The sequence below is a fragment of the Macrotis lagotis genome, chromosome 3 (genome assembly GCF_037893015.1).
Source record: "Macrotis lagotis isolate mMagLag1 chromosome 3, bilby.v1.9.chrom.fasta, whole genome shotgun sequence".
NCBI lineage: Eukaryota > Metazoa > Chordata > Mammalia > Peramelemorphia > Peramelidae > Macrotis > Macrotis lagotis.
The window spans coordinates 215,872,069-215,889,720 of NC_133660.1; the positions used below are offsets into that span (position 1 = coordinate 215,872,069).

The window sequence follows — 17,652 nt, forward strand, 5'->3', positions numbered from 1 at the left end:
GCCATTCCCATATAGTTTTTCTCATTTGACTGTTAACATTCATCTATTTTTTTGTCTCTGTTCTATTCTTGCATTAACTCAGACTTGTATGATTGACTATGCTTATTGGATTTTTGGTATTAGGACCTTCCAAGGGCCCAGAGGGAAATAAGTATAGCAGACCTCATCACACAAAGTCATCAACTCCCAAAGTTTTGTTGTTTTCTATGCCAAAGACCTCAAGCAGTTTACAATACATAATGACAGTGATCCCTCTAGGGATACACACACACACACACACACACACACACACACACACACACAATAACTGATCAAATCATACCCATATTATTATTATCCAAAAGGTCTCACCTGACTCTGACTTTTCTTCTTCGCCTGATATAAAGTCTTGGGCTTTTTCATCTTTTCTATTCTACCTAAAACTAATCCAAGAGTCCTAGAGCACTAGCTGCCCTCATGAGTATAGTGAGTGATTATTGGTGACATGTATCAATATGTGCAGATCATATTTGAAGGTAACTGTTTAGATGGAGCATAGTCCTTCAGAGCTCATAGGTCAGGATCACCAGACAACTTTAGTAGAGAGTGAGTCATTGATAGGTGACAGTAAAGAATTATGTCAGACCGGAGGTTATTCTTCACAGGATCATGGGATGTTAGAGTTGGAAAAGATGATAGAGATTACCTGATCTTGCACTGCAATTGAAACATTCAACATAGCAGCCATTTATTAAATGACTACTTCAGAGTAAAAGATATTCAAGTACTTGCCTAAGTTTATGTAATTGGTTAAAATCAAAGGAACTGAAATTTGAACTCAGGTTCTCTGACTTCAAAACCATCGTATTTCCACAAAAATTAATGGAGAAGATGGCAGTTAGATGATATCTAAATTCTCTCTTCACAATTCTTATCTCTTAAACCATTCAAGAACACTTGACTAGGGTTCCATCTCTTTGGGGAATCTACAGGATTTTCTGTCTCATCATGTGTTGACTCCATCTCAAAGTATTTTTTCCTAGATGTCTGAACTTGGTTGGATGATCAAGAGTCCATGTTCTATTCTTAATACCATACCTGTTGGCTTATCTGCTTGTATTCACATTCTTTAAATGAGTATTCTTTTTCTTGAGATGAATGGAAACATGGTAATTTAATTCTCTTTCCCTCATATTCCTTCATTACTTCCTTTCTTACTCCTTCCCCTTCCATTGTGGTTTCCCTGGGATATGGGCTTTTCAGTTGTCTCCACCTCCTTCTGCACTATGAAGTTCACGTTTCACTGGCTTTGTTCTCTGCCTCAAATGACAAAGCTAGCCACAGCAGGATGCCAATCCCCACTTTGCTCAGGCCTGGTGGATGGACACACACACACACACACACACACACACACACACACACACACACGCACGCACACACACACAAACACACAATTGCATCCTGACCCATTTCCCTCTATTCCTCAATTTTTTGGCTTCATAGCATTGCAGAGTGTTTCCTTGCTACTAATGCTAACCAGGGCAAGCTTCTTGCTTTTGATTTTTCCAAGGATGGCTGGAAGTGGGGTCAGTTGAGTTCTGCTGCAAACCCATAGGTGAACTTGTGCAGCCCTGTCAGGACATGGTGGACTATTGTGGAGCAGCAGCTTTCTTGTTTATTTGGCTTATTACTTTGTTAGATTTCTTGATGTTCTTAGGCTGTGGAGTCAACTGAAATTGTTATATCTCTTGAGCACAATTGTTATTTTGAGATATCTGAAAAGTCATGAGCATTAAAGAAAGTGTTCTGTCCAACATCTTAATACATAAATTCTTACTTTTTATAATCTTGTCCTCACATGCTCCAAGGATTCTACTTTCTAATAACTTTGACATCCTAATTGGTTCTGTCTTGCTGTAATAGTTGACAATACCATTTTTTCTCCTCTTATCTAGAACTCAGTCATGCTCTGTTGACTTTTATAATTGTTGCAAAGTAGGTTAGTCCTGCCAGTGTCACTCTCCTTTTGTCTGGTCTCTGAAGAGTTCATTGCAAGAGATATCCAGTGATATTATTGCCTTATGAGAAAGAAATATAAATATGAAGAATTTAGAGAAATGTGGGAAGACATTTTATAAATTGATCCAGGAAAAACGTGAGCAAATTCTGTGTTTATCACAATAATATAAAAGGAGAAATTTTAAATGACTTTCAAACTTCTGATGAATGAAGTGACTATTAGGATTGGCTTCAGAGGACTAAAAGCATTTAGCAAAGAGAAGTGCTGAACTGCACCTCAGGAATGAAGTTTATGCTTTCAGAGAAAGCCAAAATCTTGTTTCTTTTGGTTGACCATATCTTTTCTTTTCATTTTTTGGTTACAGGGAATAGTTCTATTGAGTTGAGTATGAGTGAGGTTTTGGGACGTAACAGTGATAGGGGAGAGGAAAAAGGACATTAAAAATGAGAGAGAGAGAGAAGGAGGTATGTGAGGAAGTGAAGTTGAGACAGATATGTGCTTCACCTTAAACAAACTATTATTATTAGTTCATAATTTTAGACCTTCCACCTCCCTCCTCAACTCATGGGGACATAGAAAGCCCACTGGAAAGTCACTCTGTTTGGAGGCTAAAAATAAATGTAATCATCATCAAAGTGGCCATTCAAGGCCAAAGCACCACAAAGCAGATGAAGGACTTTCTCAACTTAGTTTAAGATTCAATTATCTAAAAACCTGATCTTTAAAAGTATACATTGTAAGGGGCAGCTAGGTGGCACAGTCGATAGAGCACCAGCCCTGGAGTCAAGAAGACCTGAGTTCAAATCAGACTTCAGACATTTAATAATTGCCTGGCTGTGAGTTCATGGGCAAGTCACTTAATCCCATTTTACCATAAATGATGATGATGATGATGATGATGATATTAATAATAATAATAATGTACACTATAGCATAGCTAGGAAAACCTGAATCACTCATGTTCTTATTCATCTAGGGTAATGTGTGGAGAAAGGAAGTTTGCAGAAATCTGTTTTTTTACAAATCTTAAAGATTCCCATATTTATTAATATTATCATTCATCTCACCATTGCCAATTGTAATCAATTTCCAGTTGTGCAGGTGTTGAATCACAATGCTCCTCCCCTCTGGTCATGAGTCTTTCCAAATGTGACTTGGCTAATTTCAGAAGGAAAAATACCTATTCATCCATTCATAGTCTCATACTGGACCATACAATAATTGCAATCCTTTGGCATGGGTTTGATCAACTCAGCATCACCTCTGGGCTACAATGAGCCAGGAATGGGGATTTAGGAAAGGGAAAAATCATAGGTACAGGATCAAGAGAGCCCTGCTCTTAGTAAGGATTCACCTTCCCTTTCTCTTCTTAAAGAAATAAAAAAGACAATAGCTCCTGACTTACAGGCAAAGGGCCTGTAAGATGTCTCAAGTGTCTGAATGTAAGTGTATATGTGTTTTGCTGTTTTGATTCTCCTCAGGGAGTTTTCTAATGAAAGCATTTGATCCTCTTCAGACAAGATTTTATAAAGGGCCTGGATTTTCCTCAGTCTCTTGACTCTGCCTGTGTCTACTAGTCTGGTAGATAAGGACATTGGTGAAGAGACTTGGAGCCTTATCTGACCACTTTGGTGATGGGATCATTGAGTGAACAGCATGAGTGTTTATCTCCAATGACAGGATAAGACAGTCTTTTTTCTTTTTCTTTTTCCTTTTTTTGTTGCAGGAATTCATTTTTGCCTTCACAAGAATGCTACAATTCTTCAGCACAGACAAGAAGGCAATCATTGTTCACAGACCATTTTAATTGCTAATAATATCTCCTCCATTAATAGGCTCTTCCAATCATGTGTTTTCCTAGAGGGCCCAATTTCATGTTAATGTCTCTCATTAGATGGGTGCAGAAATGGTTATTTTTTAATTTTAATGAGCTCCATGTTCACTGTACCAAACTATGCCTTCTGGGAGGGATTTCTTTCTTGACCAGTGTTTTAGAGAAGGAGGAATATGACCAGGAGAATTCACTTCTGAGAATTTTCCTTTGACCCCATCATAATTTTTTAGTGTTTATTTGGGAAGCCCATCATCCTTGGTTTCTTTTACTTTAACCTGTTTCTTGTTAAAAGAATCTTAGAGTTGTGGAAACAGTAGGGACATGGGAGTCAGAAGATTGGAACTGGTTCACAGAATTCTAGAATTCAGAAATCAGATAGTTATGTGTTTATGAGAGGAGAAAATAGAGGGAGGGAGACAGGGAAGGAAAGAGTGAGACAGAGAGAGCGAGAGAGAGAGAGGGAGAGAGAGAGAGAGAGAGAGAGAGAGAGAGGGAGAGGCAGGCAGAGAGAGACAGAGAGAAAAAGAAAGACAGAGACAGAGAGAGAGAGGAAGGGAGAGACAGACAGATGGACAGAGACAAAGATCAAGAGAGAAAGAGGAGGAAAGAGACAGAGAGAGAGAGACCAAGAGACATGGGGAGGGAGGGAGGGAGAGAGAGAGAGAGAGAGAGAGAGAGAGAGAGAGAGAGAGAGAGAGACATTCAGAGAAACATTCAAAGACAGTGAAGGCTGAAATGGAGAAGGGTTCCTGTGAACAGCAGTTAAATATGAGTCAGTTGGTCCTGAGAGATAGTTGACTGACTGCCCATTCTGAAGGGACAGGCAATGGTCTCCATTGCCCTCAGCCAACTGATAAATAGGGGTAGAAAAAACAGACAGACAGGCAGAGAGAGAGAGAGACAGACAGGCAGACAGACAGACAGAGAGAGACAGAGAGAGAGAGAAAGAGAGACAGAGACAGAGACAGAGACAGAGACAGAGACAGAGACAGAGACAGAGAACTAGAGAAGGGAGGGAAAGGAAAAGCAGAGAGATTGAGAGACAGTGGGGCTAAAGCACAACAATTGATGGAGAGTTTTCCCCTTTGGTAACCTGACCCTTCATTACAGAGAACACTGTCAGGTTGGCAGGTTGAGAAGACTTTAGTGGAAACATTTCAGTAGAGTCCTAATCCTAGAAATGATTTAACTTCACAATACATTCCTGGAAAAAAAATCAAAACCATATACAGATTGTAAAGGGTCAGTGAGAATTCTGGAGTACACACACATACAGATACACATACATGTGGGCAAATGACTTGCCCAAGCCCAAATGTCTAAGAAATAACTGGGATTCCAGAATCTATCACATAATAGATGTGTGACTCGACAAATCACCCTATCTTTTTCTGCCTCAGATTAAATGAAGAGAATGATGCTTGAACTTTCTGTCCCATGAGGTTCTTCTGAGTAATGCACTTGTAAGTGCATCTATAAGGCAATATAGAAATCTGAGTTAATGTTATTTCTATTCCTCTCATTTAAGAAGATTCCTCATTGTGTTGAGGTGTTGATCTCCTGAAGATAATCACCAGAGGAGTGAATCAAGGAAGAAAGTATTTCAGGGAAAGCCCAGGGATGACTTTGAATCTGTTGTTTGAAGACCATCCTTATCTAATACAGAGAAGCTTATCTCTCAGAACTTTGAGTCATAGGGAATAAAGATTTTAACCATGGCAACTCATGAAGACCATATACTAATATGTATGAATGAATGAATGAATGATTGATTGAAAAAGCACTGATTAAAACTTCTTTTGTTTTAAAAAAAAAGAAACCAGATGATTTCTTCTCTTACCTGTGATGGAGTACACTTGTTTTGTCCAATGAGAGAGTTGTCCATATTTATCAGCTCTACAACTTTGGACAAATCTTTAAACTTCTCTGGGTTTTAGCTTTTTCTTTTGTGAAAAGAAGTTGAACACCTAGATATTTAATCTAGCTTTAAATCTATGATCCTACAACTGTGTGATCACTTCTATCAGTAAACAATTATTAATCACCTAATACGTTCCAAGCTCTTAACACTAAACCCAAGTGAAATCTTGATGAGTAATAGATGATCTAATCAGTGAATGAACAGACATTTTTTAAATGATTTTTTCTGCAAGGCATGATGCTAGATAAAGGTTATCTGGAGGGTTTCATCATGAAAGCATACCATGGCACTGTGGTATTTAGGTATATTTGCAATACCTTGGAATATTCTCAGTTGGGTCAGTGAGGGTACTCACTTCACTGATGCAGATTGCATGGCACCTCCCCCATCTAACTGGCAACTCACTGGGTTGATGCAAGCAAAAATAAAGCAAAACAAAATGACTATCACAGATGTTTATTCGTATAATAATGAGCTTCTTTTAATAGCTAGCTATCTCTCTTTGACACAGACATAATCCATCTTCAGGCTTGTATTTGATGTCTTTCTAGGTTGGTAGGACTAGAGGGCTTGTAATTCTTCTGCAGAGTCTTCTGGAGCCCAGAGGTCACCTGAGAGGAACACTTCAGAGGAAAAATATTTAGGCATGATTATCATTAAATCATATAGTAACAGTTCAGTGATTTAATGAATTTTAACCATTAAGAAATATATAATTATTATTATTCCAGCCTTCCTACTTTTCAAACTATTTTTCCATTCATTATCTCAGAGGATAAAATAGCTTTCTTTGAAAAAAAAGAGAAAAGTGGCAGAGGTAGTGTGACTTGCCCAAGGTCACATAGCTATAAATGTCAGAGCTGGTTATGCTCCCCAAGCAGGATCCTTACTCTTGTATTCTTCTGGCTCTATCAAAGACATCAAGCAGAACTCTGATCCATTTCTAAATCTTTCTGAGAGATAATTGATAATATTTTTTAAAAATGTCTGAATAAGAAGCAGAATGTCTAGAGCAAGGGAAATGTTAGCATTATCAGACTCTATCCTGGTCACTTAGTCAAACAGTATCTGGAATAATCTCTAAGAACCAAGTTTTCATTTTTATATGATGATGTGATATGTAATATTATATAATTGATACACACACAAACACACACATATACATATATGTATATATATATATACATGCATAAATAGTTTCTCAAAAATCTCAAGGCAGTTGTGAATCAAATTCACTAATATTTTGGGCATTCTATCATAAGTGTGTTTGGGCACTCTCATACATGTATAAATAAACATATTTTATACACACAAACACACAAATCTATTTACCATTCTCCTCATTGCCCACCTTTATAGTGAACCACCATATATCAAAAATAAATGCTTGGGGGGCAACTTGGTGATGCAGTGGATAGAACACTGGCCCTGGAGTCAGGAGGACCTGAGTTCTGATCTGACCTCAGACACTTAATAATTGCCTATTTGTGTGAACTTGGGCAATCCACTCAACCCCATTGCCTTAAATAAATAAAATAAATAAATTTAAAAAAATAAATGCTTTGACTTCGAAGGGCAGCAAATTGCAAAGAAAATTAGACCTACAGTCAAGAGGAAAGCAGGATTTGAATCTCACTCTCACCACTTACTAGCTAGGTGACTATGAGTGAGCCTTGCAATATCTCTGAGCCTCAGTTTCTTTAACTGTAAAATTATTTTTAAAACTTGCTGTACAACATAGGGTAGTTGAATGATCAAACAAGATTGAATATGTAAAGTATGATAGATGACACAGTTGCTATCAGTTTGGGGGATCTTCGTCAAGTTCTTCATAGAATTTTAACATTTATTATATGCAATAGATCTTAGCATTCTCCTTACCAAAATTTATCATAAAGATTGCTAAAAAGTGATGATCAAGTCTCATGAAACCTCTTTTTCCTCCAACTTTGAGAATGTTGTAAAACCAATACCAACAACTCATTTATTTACCTCTTTAACATAAACTTACAATTCCCACTGCTGTTTCTTTTAATAACAGGGTCACTGTGAATGGAGCTAATTGCCTCTGGTGCTGTGTCAGCTTCTTGTTCTTTTGAGAAAGATCTCATCTACAGAGTATCAACAGTTAAAGTAATATTTATAACTGAACTATATCACTTATAGTCTTCTTCTGTTTTTCTACCACTGTATCACAGTGACTACAAAATTAGGAATGGCTTATATGTAGCTAAAAGTTCCTTAAAATTCTCATGGCAAAAGAAATGATTCTTTCATATCCAATCTTCAGCTAATGAATTTTTTGTATTTAGGCTGGTATAGAGACAAAAGACACATGCTCCCATAACTACCTTGCTTTCCTCCCTAAAAGAGAAAGGAGAAAATTATAATTGGGTATTGAAGAGGCCCTGGATTGGGAGAAAGAAGACATGGGTTCATGTTTGGACTTCATAAATTCTTAGCTATATGATCTTGGACATTTTTACCCTCCGTTCTTTTATCTGAAATCTACCTTGCCTATTACAGCAAATGCCCATTAATCAACTGAGTAAAAGTCCTATTCTCAGTATTAGAGATCTAGAGATATAAACTAGTATACTTCCTATCCTCAAGGAGGCAACAATATTTTAAATGGATATTTTATTTTTTCTACCAATTACACATTTTTTCTACCAATTGCAATTACCAATTGCTCTACAGTTTTTAATTTTATTTTAAATTTTGAGCTCCAAATTCTATCACTCCCTATCTCCCCTAGATGGTAAACAATCAGATATAAGTTATACATGAACAATTATATAAAACATTTCCATATTAGTCATTTTGTACAAGAATCAAATAAAGACAAAGAATAAAAGAAGCAAAGTGAAAAGATAGCATGTTTCCATCTGTATTCAAACAATATCAGTTCTTTTCTATGGAGGCAAATAAGTTTCATCATTAGTCCATTGGGATTGTCTCAGATCATTGTATTGCTGAGAATAGCTGTTATTCACAGTTCTTTTTTGAACAATATTGCTATTACCATGTATGTTCTTCTCGCTTCACTTTGTAGTAGCTCATGTAAGTCTTTCCAGGTTTTTTTCTGAAATCATCCTGCTTATCATTTCTTATAGCACAATAATATTCCATTATAATCATATACCACAACTTGTTTGGCAACCACAAAAAAAGAGCTGCTTTACATATTTTTGTACAAATAGGATCATTTCTGGGTTTTTTTTTTAATGTCTTTGGAACATCGCCCTAGCAGTGGAATTGATGATCAAAGAGTATACACAAATTTGTAGCCTTTTGGGCATAGTAAGGAGTTAATAAGTTAGTGGATGTATGTATCTGCATGTGTTTGTGGGCATGTGTGTATAAAACTAAAACAAATAAGTATGACACAAAGTAGAGTAAGGGAAAGGGTGAAAGAAAAACATGACCAGTGTTCTCTAAGAAAAATCAAGAAGGGAAAGAAAGCTTTCAGCTGGGCAAGATCAAAGAAAACTTCAGGAATGAGGTGACATCTGGGGAGAGCTTTGAAAAAACAAGATTTCAAGGAGGGAATAAATTCCATGCATGGAAAGTAAAATGAACATGAGAAGAGCCAGGCAATAATGCGATGTAGTTAAGGAGGAATCTTTGCTAGGAGAAGATACGTGCATGCACGCATACATACATATTTATAGATTTATATATGTGTTTATATATTCATAGCTATATATTTATGCATGTGTATGTCTATAGAGATACATAGATTTACACACATGTGAACATATATTTTATATATAATATATATACGGGCATGTGATATATGTATGTAAAAGGGAATAAATACGAGGCTGACAAGATAGTTTGCAGCCAGACAGCAGAAGTCTTTGAATGGTTACAGAGTTTGTATTTTATCTCAAAGGCAAATCGTTGTTGTTGTTGTTCAGTCATTGCAGTCATGTCTGACTCTTGATGGCTCCATGTGGAATTTTCTTGGCAGAGATACTGGAGTGGTTTGCCATTCCCTTCTCCAACACATTTTACCAATAAGGAAACTGAGGCAAACAGAATTAATTGACTGAACTAGGATCACACAGCTATTAAGTGTCTGAAACCTGATTGGAACTCAGAAAAATGAGTCTTCCTGACTCCAGGTTCAGCATTCTATTAGCTGTATTCCTAGTTGCCCTTTTTTAAGGAGTTGTTAAAAGTTTTGAGGGATGATTGGCAAATACTTAGATAGTTAATGAATTTTTTTTGTTATTTTCAAATAGATTTTTCCTCCCTTTATTATGTTTTGAAAGTAATAATAAGAATATTCTGAATGATATAGTCAGGAACATGCATTCCAAAGATTATCTTGACATCTGTGAGAAAGATGTATTGGAGAGGAAAGAGGCTGGAAATGGGTAGATTGTGAGATCATTGCATAGCCTATATGTTGAGACCTGAGAATGTAAACTAGGGTGGGACTGTGCTGGAGGGAAAGGAAATCAGGATAGTAGCATTTGTGCTACCTATTTGCTAGGGTTCAAGGTTGTTGCAGAGAATATGTAAGAAACAAAAGCTTTCAGCAGGGGGACACAAAATCTTTCTCACCTGCAAAACTTTATGTCCAAGAGAGGAACTTATTGTTCTTGAGGTTTTGTTATGGCTGTTTTCTTTTTTCCTTTTTTTTTTTTTGAGAGTCATGCTATCCTGTTAGGGTAGCACTTCTGTATCCCAGAGTATTATCTCCCTTCATGGAAAACCTTGGAGGAGAGATTCTTCTCTAGGCTTGATAACTACAGATTATTCAAAAGAAATAATAAGCCTTTTGCTTTCAGCAGCCAAGATTTTGTGAAGTTGACTTATGTTTCTTAAATCTTCAGAACTTTGCCATTGCAGTTACCATTGAATGTAGCCCATGGTTGGGGGGGGTGGTATTAGGCAGATGGAAACAATTTTGTATTTCCCTCTTCTTCAGTTTATGATATGTAATCAGGGAAAAGAAATGATTAATAAGGCATTACTTTGTATTAGTATGACATTTCCAAACAGCTTCCTTGATAATTGCATAAATACCTTATTGGAGAGTGGAAAGAGCCTTGGATTTGGAGTTTAATTATGATGATGACGCATCATCATACCTGCCACTTAGAAAGCTCTTTAAAATGTGCAGTGTTTTACAGATGTGATTTTTATGAATCCTTACTCTGCTGCTATAAGAGGTAGGTGCTTTTATTACTCCCATTTTACAGATGAGAAAATTGAAGGTAAAAGAAGTAAAGTGACTTACCCAGGATTACACAACTAATAGAGTCTGACAAAGTTAGAACTCATTTTTCCCTGACTCTAAGCTCAGGACTTTTAGAATGCTTAGCAATCCAGTCTAGTTTCAGATCTTAACTCTGCCACTTAGCTGTATGTACCTGAATAAATCAGTTTTTGGGGTTTTTTTTAGTTTTCGGTTTTCAGGGTTGTAAATTGGAAATCATAGGATCAATTGTTCAATCAGCAATCACTTTTTTAAAAAACAGTTTCTACAATGGCACTAGGGATAAAGAGATATAAATAAAAATAATCTCTGCACTCTTTAGTTTTGTTGTTTTCCAGTCATTTCCAACTCTTTGTGACCCCATTTGAGCTTTCCTTTGTAAATATACTAGAATGGTTTGCCATTTCCTTCTCTAACTCATATTACTGATAAGGAAACTGAGGCAAACAGGATTAACTGACTTTCCCAGGGTCATACAGCTAATGTCTAAGGCAAAATTTGAATTCGGGTCTTCCTGACTCCAGTTTTGGTGCTCTATCCACTGTAACACCTAGCTGCCCATTTTAGAAGATAGACACTAAAACAAGGTAGCAACAGAATCTCTAGGAGGAAACACCTGAGCAGAACTTTGAAGGAAGGGAGTGATCATTTCCCCACTGCTGGTCTTCCTGATCTCCAGATTATCATTCTGCAAAAAAGACCTCAATGCTGAAACTCCCAGCCCCCTCAGCACCCCCTGTTCCTTGGGTCACTTCCTTCCTCTGATAGGAGAGGGTGGAGGGTAGTAGACACTGGAGAGCTCCTCTGAGATCTTCTGTTTGTGGAGAGCATTCACCTTATCATTTTCCATTGGACTTCATCATGTCCCTAGCACTGGGTAACTTCTCTTTCAGCTTCTTTTTTTTTGTCTTTTGTCTCCTCTATTAGAGTGTGAACTCTTTGAGGGCAGACTTCCTTTTTCCTTTCCTTGTGTCTACATTCTTAGCAAAGCATTGGCATGCAGAAGGTGATAAATAAATGCTTAGTGACTTCCAAGTGAAGGTGAGGAGGGACAGCCTATGCAGTGCTGCAGGGATGGGAGATATGTTATAGATTAAGACATGGTAAACATTGTGGAGAACATGAACTAAGGTTGTCATAAAGATCAAATGTAAATCTCTCTAGAGAAAGTACACATAGCAAGGTTTAATAAATGCTTTTATTTTTTCTTCTCCCTTCTCCCATCTCGTCCAACTACCTCATTCTACAGTTGAGGAAACTGAGGGTTAGAGACTTAAATGATTCACAATTACAGTAAGAGCTAAATTCCAATGAAGTATTCAAATTCAAGCCTTCAACCATCTGAGCCAATGCTTTTCACATAGCACGATGGTCATATTTGCACCAGATATTTCACAAGGTTATTGTGAGGATCAAAAGGCATAATGCAGGGGCAGCTAAGTGGTGCAGTGGATAGAGAGCTGGCCCTGGAGTCAGGAGTACCTGAGTTCAAATCCAACCTCAGACTCTTAATAATTACCAAGCTATGTGGCCTTGGGCAAGCCATTTAACCCCATTTGCCTTTCCAAAACCTAAAAACAAACAAACAAAACAAAAACAAACCAAAAAAAGGCATAATGGTTTTAAAAACTTTGTAATCAGAGAGCAGCTATTATTGAGAGCAGGCTAATGATTTATGTAGCTTTCTCTGCTACTAGGGAACTTTCAAAGCTTTTAAATTTCTGAGGAGGTAGATATCTGCAGTCCTCAAGAAATTTTCTAACTCATAATATACCACAAGCACAAAAAATAAACAAGCCAGCTTTAGAGTATTTCCCTCTATATCCCCAAGTTCACTCTAATCTGGATATTTCAATCTAGTATAGTAGAAAAAAATGAATTTGAAGTCCTAAGACCTGGGTTAGAATTCTGACTAGCACATTAATAATAGTACCAATGAAATTACTGTTAACAATAGTAATAATAATAAATTTATTTATTAAATTATATTTATTATATGCTATGAATTATAAAATAATTAATTGTTATTATCATCATCATTATTATCATTTCATTGTTGTTCATGTTTTTGGATATACCAATCTCCTCTAACTGAGGCAAGAGGAGAATCAGTCCTAAAGAGTGAATTTAGCCAGATAAACAAGGTAATTTGTTCTCTGGTTCCAGAATTTTTTGAACCTCTGAATCAATAGCTTTTTCTATTGGTCTTCCTGTTTTCTGTCCTTTCCTCACAAAGAAAATCAATTCCCCTAAGGTTTTTAGAGCAAGTGCTTTCTTAATTACATTGCCAAGGGAGACAAATATCTGTTTACACATGCAAATGTCCCTCTAAATAGTGGCAGGAACATGGAGTTCACCATTTCTGATGCTGTTACTGAGGGAGCCTTTTTAGAATTTCTAATTGGAAGCAGTTTGCTTTAGCAAGAAGGATACCTAGGTGTTTGCTTCTCTCCATGTTCTGTCATTCATTCCTGCAGGGGACCTTGAACATGAACTGTTTAATTTATGGGTGGTGGGGTGAGGGTGGTGGGGTGAAGGTGGGGGGACCCTAGAAGCATTGTGATTCATTTCCATTATTTTCCAGGAAAGGAAACTATGGCTTGGAATCTCTTGGAAATAATATATCCAAGATGATGGAGCTAATGATGGCAGTTGGGCTAGAGTCCAGATTTTTAGACTCCCTATCACTAGCAAAAAAGCAGCACTGGGCAAAAAATAAAGAGACCAGGACTTTATTCCCATCTCTTCCATGGGAATAACCTGAACAAATCACTTCCCCAGCATAACCCTGAACAAATCACTTCCCCAACTTAATCCTGAACAAAAAATCACTTCCCTAACTTAATCCTGAACAAATCACTTCCCCAGATACCAAGAGTGAAGAATTGTTCTGGTTCCCTCAGAGGTCTTCTTTTAGTTTTGTTTTGGTTTTTTTTTTTTTTTCTGATGAAACTCAGATCATAAATTCCAATTGTGTGAGCCTTTCATGACAAATGAATTCTCTGTTTTCATTGTTCCAGGAAATCAAAATTGTCCTTGACATGTTACTATCTTTCAGACAATACCTAAATTGATCAGCATGTTCCTAAGATTGTTATTGTATAGTAGTGTCAAGATCACTGGACTTGGATTCAAGAGTTCTGGTTTCTCATCTGGATCCAACCATCAATAACTCTACCTTAAGCCAATATTTTGAATTCTCTTTTATAAACTGGGTTACAGTATTTAAAAGATGATTTCTAAAGTCCCTTAGATTTCCAAGTTCTGTGAACTTTATAAAAGCATTGTGGAGTAAATAGGTCAAACATTATTATGCTTCTCAGAGGAACGAAGACTCCTCCAGGAGTGTGCTGGTGCCAGCATTCACTTCTGGGGAGAGCCGATTGTTACATTTTCAGCATTCAGGGCTTGATTTATAGTTTTGCGGATTTTCTAGACCTAAGAAAGTAATAGAGGAAATGTTAATAGTGCAGAAATGTGGTTTTTGTTTTGTTTGTTTGTTTATTTTTTATCCCCTCCCCCTTAAACATTTACTAGCATACCTGAGTTAGGGTTAGGGTTAGAGTTGTAGGCAGGAGGGTTAGGGTAAGGGTACAAAGGTATTGATTATTATTAAGTAAAGTAATAGAGAAAATGTGAATAATGTAGAAATGAAAACTGATTTTTGTTTTGTTTGATTTTTCTCCCTTAAACATTTATTAACAAATCGGTAGAGTTAGGGCTAGGGTTAGAGTTGGAGGCAGAGTAGGAAGTTAGGGTTAGGGCTAGGATATAGAGGTACTCAGCAACAGCTATGCAGTGGATAGAGCATTGGCCTTGGAGTCATAAGGATGGGAGTTGAAATCCAGCCTCTTACTAGCTATGTAACCTTGGACAAGTCACTTAACCCTGATTGTGTCACCTCCAAGACATCTCCAGTCATCCTGATTCATAACTGGCCACTGGACTCAGATGGCTCTAGAAGATAAAGGACTATACACAACCCCCACCACCACCACCCATTCAAATCCAGTTCATGTGCTTGTTATAGCATCACCTCCCTGATGTCATGGTCTTCTTCAGTGAAGGACAAACGTTATACAAAGGTACTCTGTAGAAAACTGACCTGATCCTCTTTCTCCCATATCATGTCCTGCCTTGTCTACTGGGACCAAAAGTTCCTTCAGCTTTAGTGTATATGTACTGACAAAACAGACTCTATCTAGAGTATTATATTCTTTTCAGGATCCCATTTTAGAAAAAAGATGTTAAAAATCTATTGTTTATGCAGAAAAGGGTGACAAGAATTTCCTAATTATGCCTACAGTTTTCAATTTTTTAATCATTAGTAAGTAATATATGAAACACCATGCTAGACAAAATCCTGAAATGAAGAAATTTCTATTCCAAAGAGACACCTTCATTTTAGAGTTTATAAGTGGCAGAGCTAGGATTTCAACTAAAAATTGATTACTGCCAATAAGTGTGTTCTAGATGAATCTGAGGCTTGAAGAGGTTTTTTGGGGGGGCTTTTTTGCAAGGCAAAAGGGGTTGAGTGGCTTGCCCAAGGCCACACAACTAGGTAATTATTAAGTATCTGAGGCCAGATTTGAACTCAGGTACTCCTGACTCCAGGGCCAGTACTCTATCCACTATGCCACCTAGCCACCCCTTGGAGAGGTTTTTAAAAAAAATATTTATATTCATTTGTTTTCCTAACAATATGCAATAATAGTTTTCACCCATCATTTCTTTCTCCCCCCTTCCCTGATAGAAAGCAATTTGATATAGGCTCAGCATGTGTAATTATGATAAAAACAGTTTCATATTAATCTTGTTATGAAAGAAGAATCAAATCCAATCAGAGAAGTTTTAAGATAGGCATAACAGCAGCAGAGCAAAACCAAAATACAGCATTCTAATTCCTGAAGAAATCTGCTTCTGAATCATTTTTGTCTTACCTACCTCATAGATTTGACATGAAATGAAAATGAAGTCATGTATTTAAATATAACAAATGAAAAATCATTTGTGTTCATAAAGCTTTAGACAAATCAACTGTCCTTATTTCAGTGTGAAACTAGTTTGAGAAGTAGGTGAGGTTCTCTGTAGCATATCTTGACCTCCGCTGGCCCCCTTCCCAAAGCTCATTATCTTAGCACTGAATATGGAACAAAGTTCACTATGGAGTCAACTTGTACATATGATTGTGAATAAAACATGCACAATCTATTGTGTTTATACAATAAGATCCTACGAAGTCATGTATTCAGTTTTGATGGGTTCCTTAATTCAACACTGTCTGACTAAAAAAGCAAACAGACCATTAAAAAGGTGAGTTAAAAAAAACCTTACAATTATTCCAGCTTCATGCAATGTAGTTATGGAAGTGGCCACCATAATGTGATTATAAAGGTTCCCAGACAGGGCCTCTCTGTCTTAAAAGATCTCCCTAGACATGCTTGAAATTCTATACTTTATTTTTCCCCCACACTTGAGCATTCCAGACATTAGAGATTCATTTGGCTTAACAAGTATGTCTTTATACAAATGAATTCTACTTGGCAGGTTCAGGGTCTGGGAAGGCTTTGAGTCATTCAACAGCCTCTATATAGTTTCTAATTTCTATTTGCCAAGAAATGTATTTTCCAAGAGGCAGAATGGTGTAGTAGATAAGGCATTAGATTTGAGATTAGGGAAGACTTGGGCCTAAATCACTCTTCAGATAATCCCAGACCAATCAACCCCTTTCCTCCTCTGTGATGTGGCAGAGTTGTACTTGACTTTCTGAGTTCTCTCTAGTTATAACTCTACTCTGATCCATTTCCATCCAATAATTCAGATCATGATCTTTTTTTTTGTTAAGGCAATGGGGTTAAGTGACTTTCCCAAGGTCACAAGGCTAGGTAATTATTATATATCTGAGACAGGATTTGAAATCAAGTCCTCCTGACTCCAGATCCAGTGCTCTATGCACTGTGTCACCTAGCTACCCCAATCATGATCTTTCTTGCCATGTTTGTGGATAGGTTAGATAGACTCCTTTGACAGTCAGATGAAGTTTATGGATCTCTTAAAAGAAAAAAAAATCTTGAAATAATTGAAGGAAATATTAGATATGGTTAGAAGGTAATAACAAATAAAGATTGTATTTTTCCCATTTTAGTTCATGGAATCCTGAAATTTATCTGCAGAGCTTAGGATAATACCTTCCATTCTAGACTGTCACATCCTGAACAGAGAAATTAAAGAGTTTTCAGTCTTAAGAAGAAAGAGCTTAAAAAAATTTTTTTGAGACGACAATTGACTTTTACTATATTCACTGCTACCATTTTAAAGAGGAGTTAGACTTCTTGACTTCTAGTGGCAGTAGGTGCGAATTTCAAATTGTTAGGTCCTTAATGTAGGGACAAGCTTCTAAATAAAAAGAGTAAATAAGAAATGGAGTGGATTATAGAAGGAGATAGTAAAGGCTCTCTCATTAGAGGCCTTTAAACAAAAACTGGCATACCTATTTAATGTTTTCAGAGGGTAGAATCTTCTTTAGGGATGGATTGAACCAGATACTGTCTGAGGTTCCTTCTGCAATTCAAATTCTTTCTTTATTAATTTATTAATTCTTTATTAACTATTAATAATAATTAATTATTAAAGCAATTAAAGATTGCTTTCTTCTTAACATTTAA

General features: G+C 36.8%; 1 protein-coding gene across 3 annotated transcripts in view; it reads left to right on the forward strand.

Annotated features, from left to right (window-relative positions):
• The window catches only part of SORCS2 (sortilin related VPS10 domain containing receptor 2), a 1,216,578-nt gene that overhangs the window by 693,077 nt on the left and 505,849 nt on the right, over positions 1-17,652 (forward strand). The window lies entirely within an intron of this gene.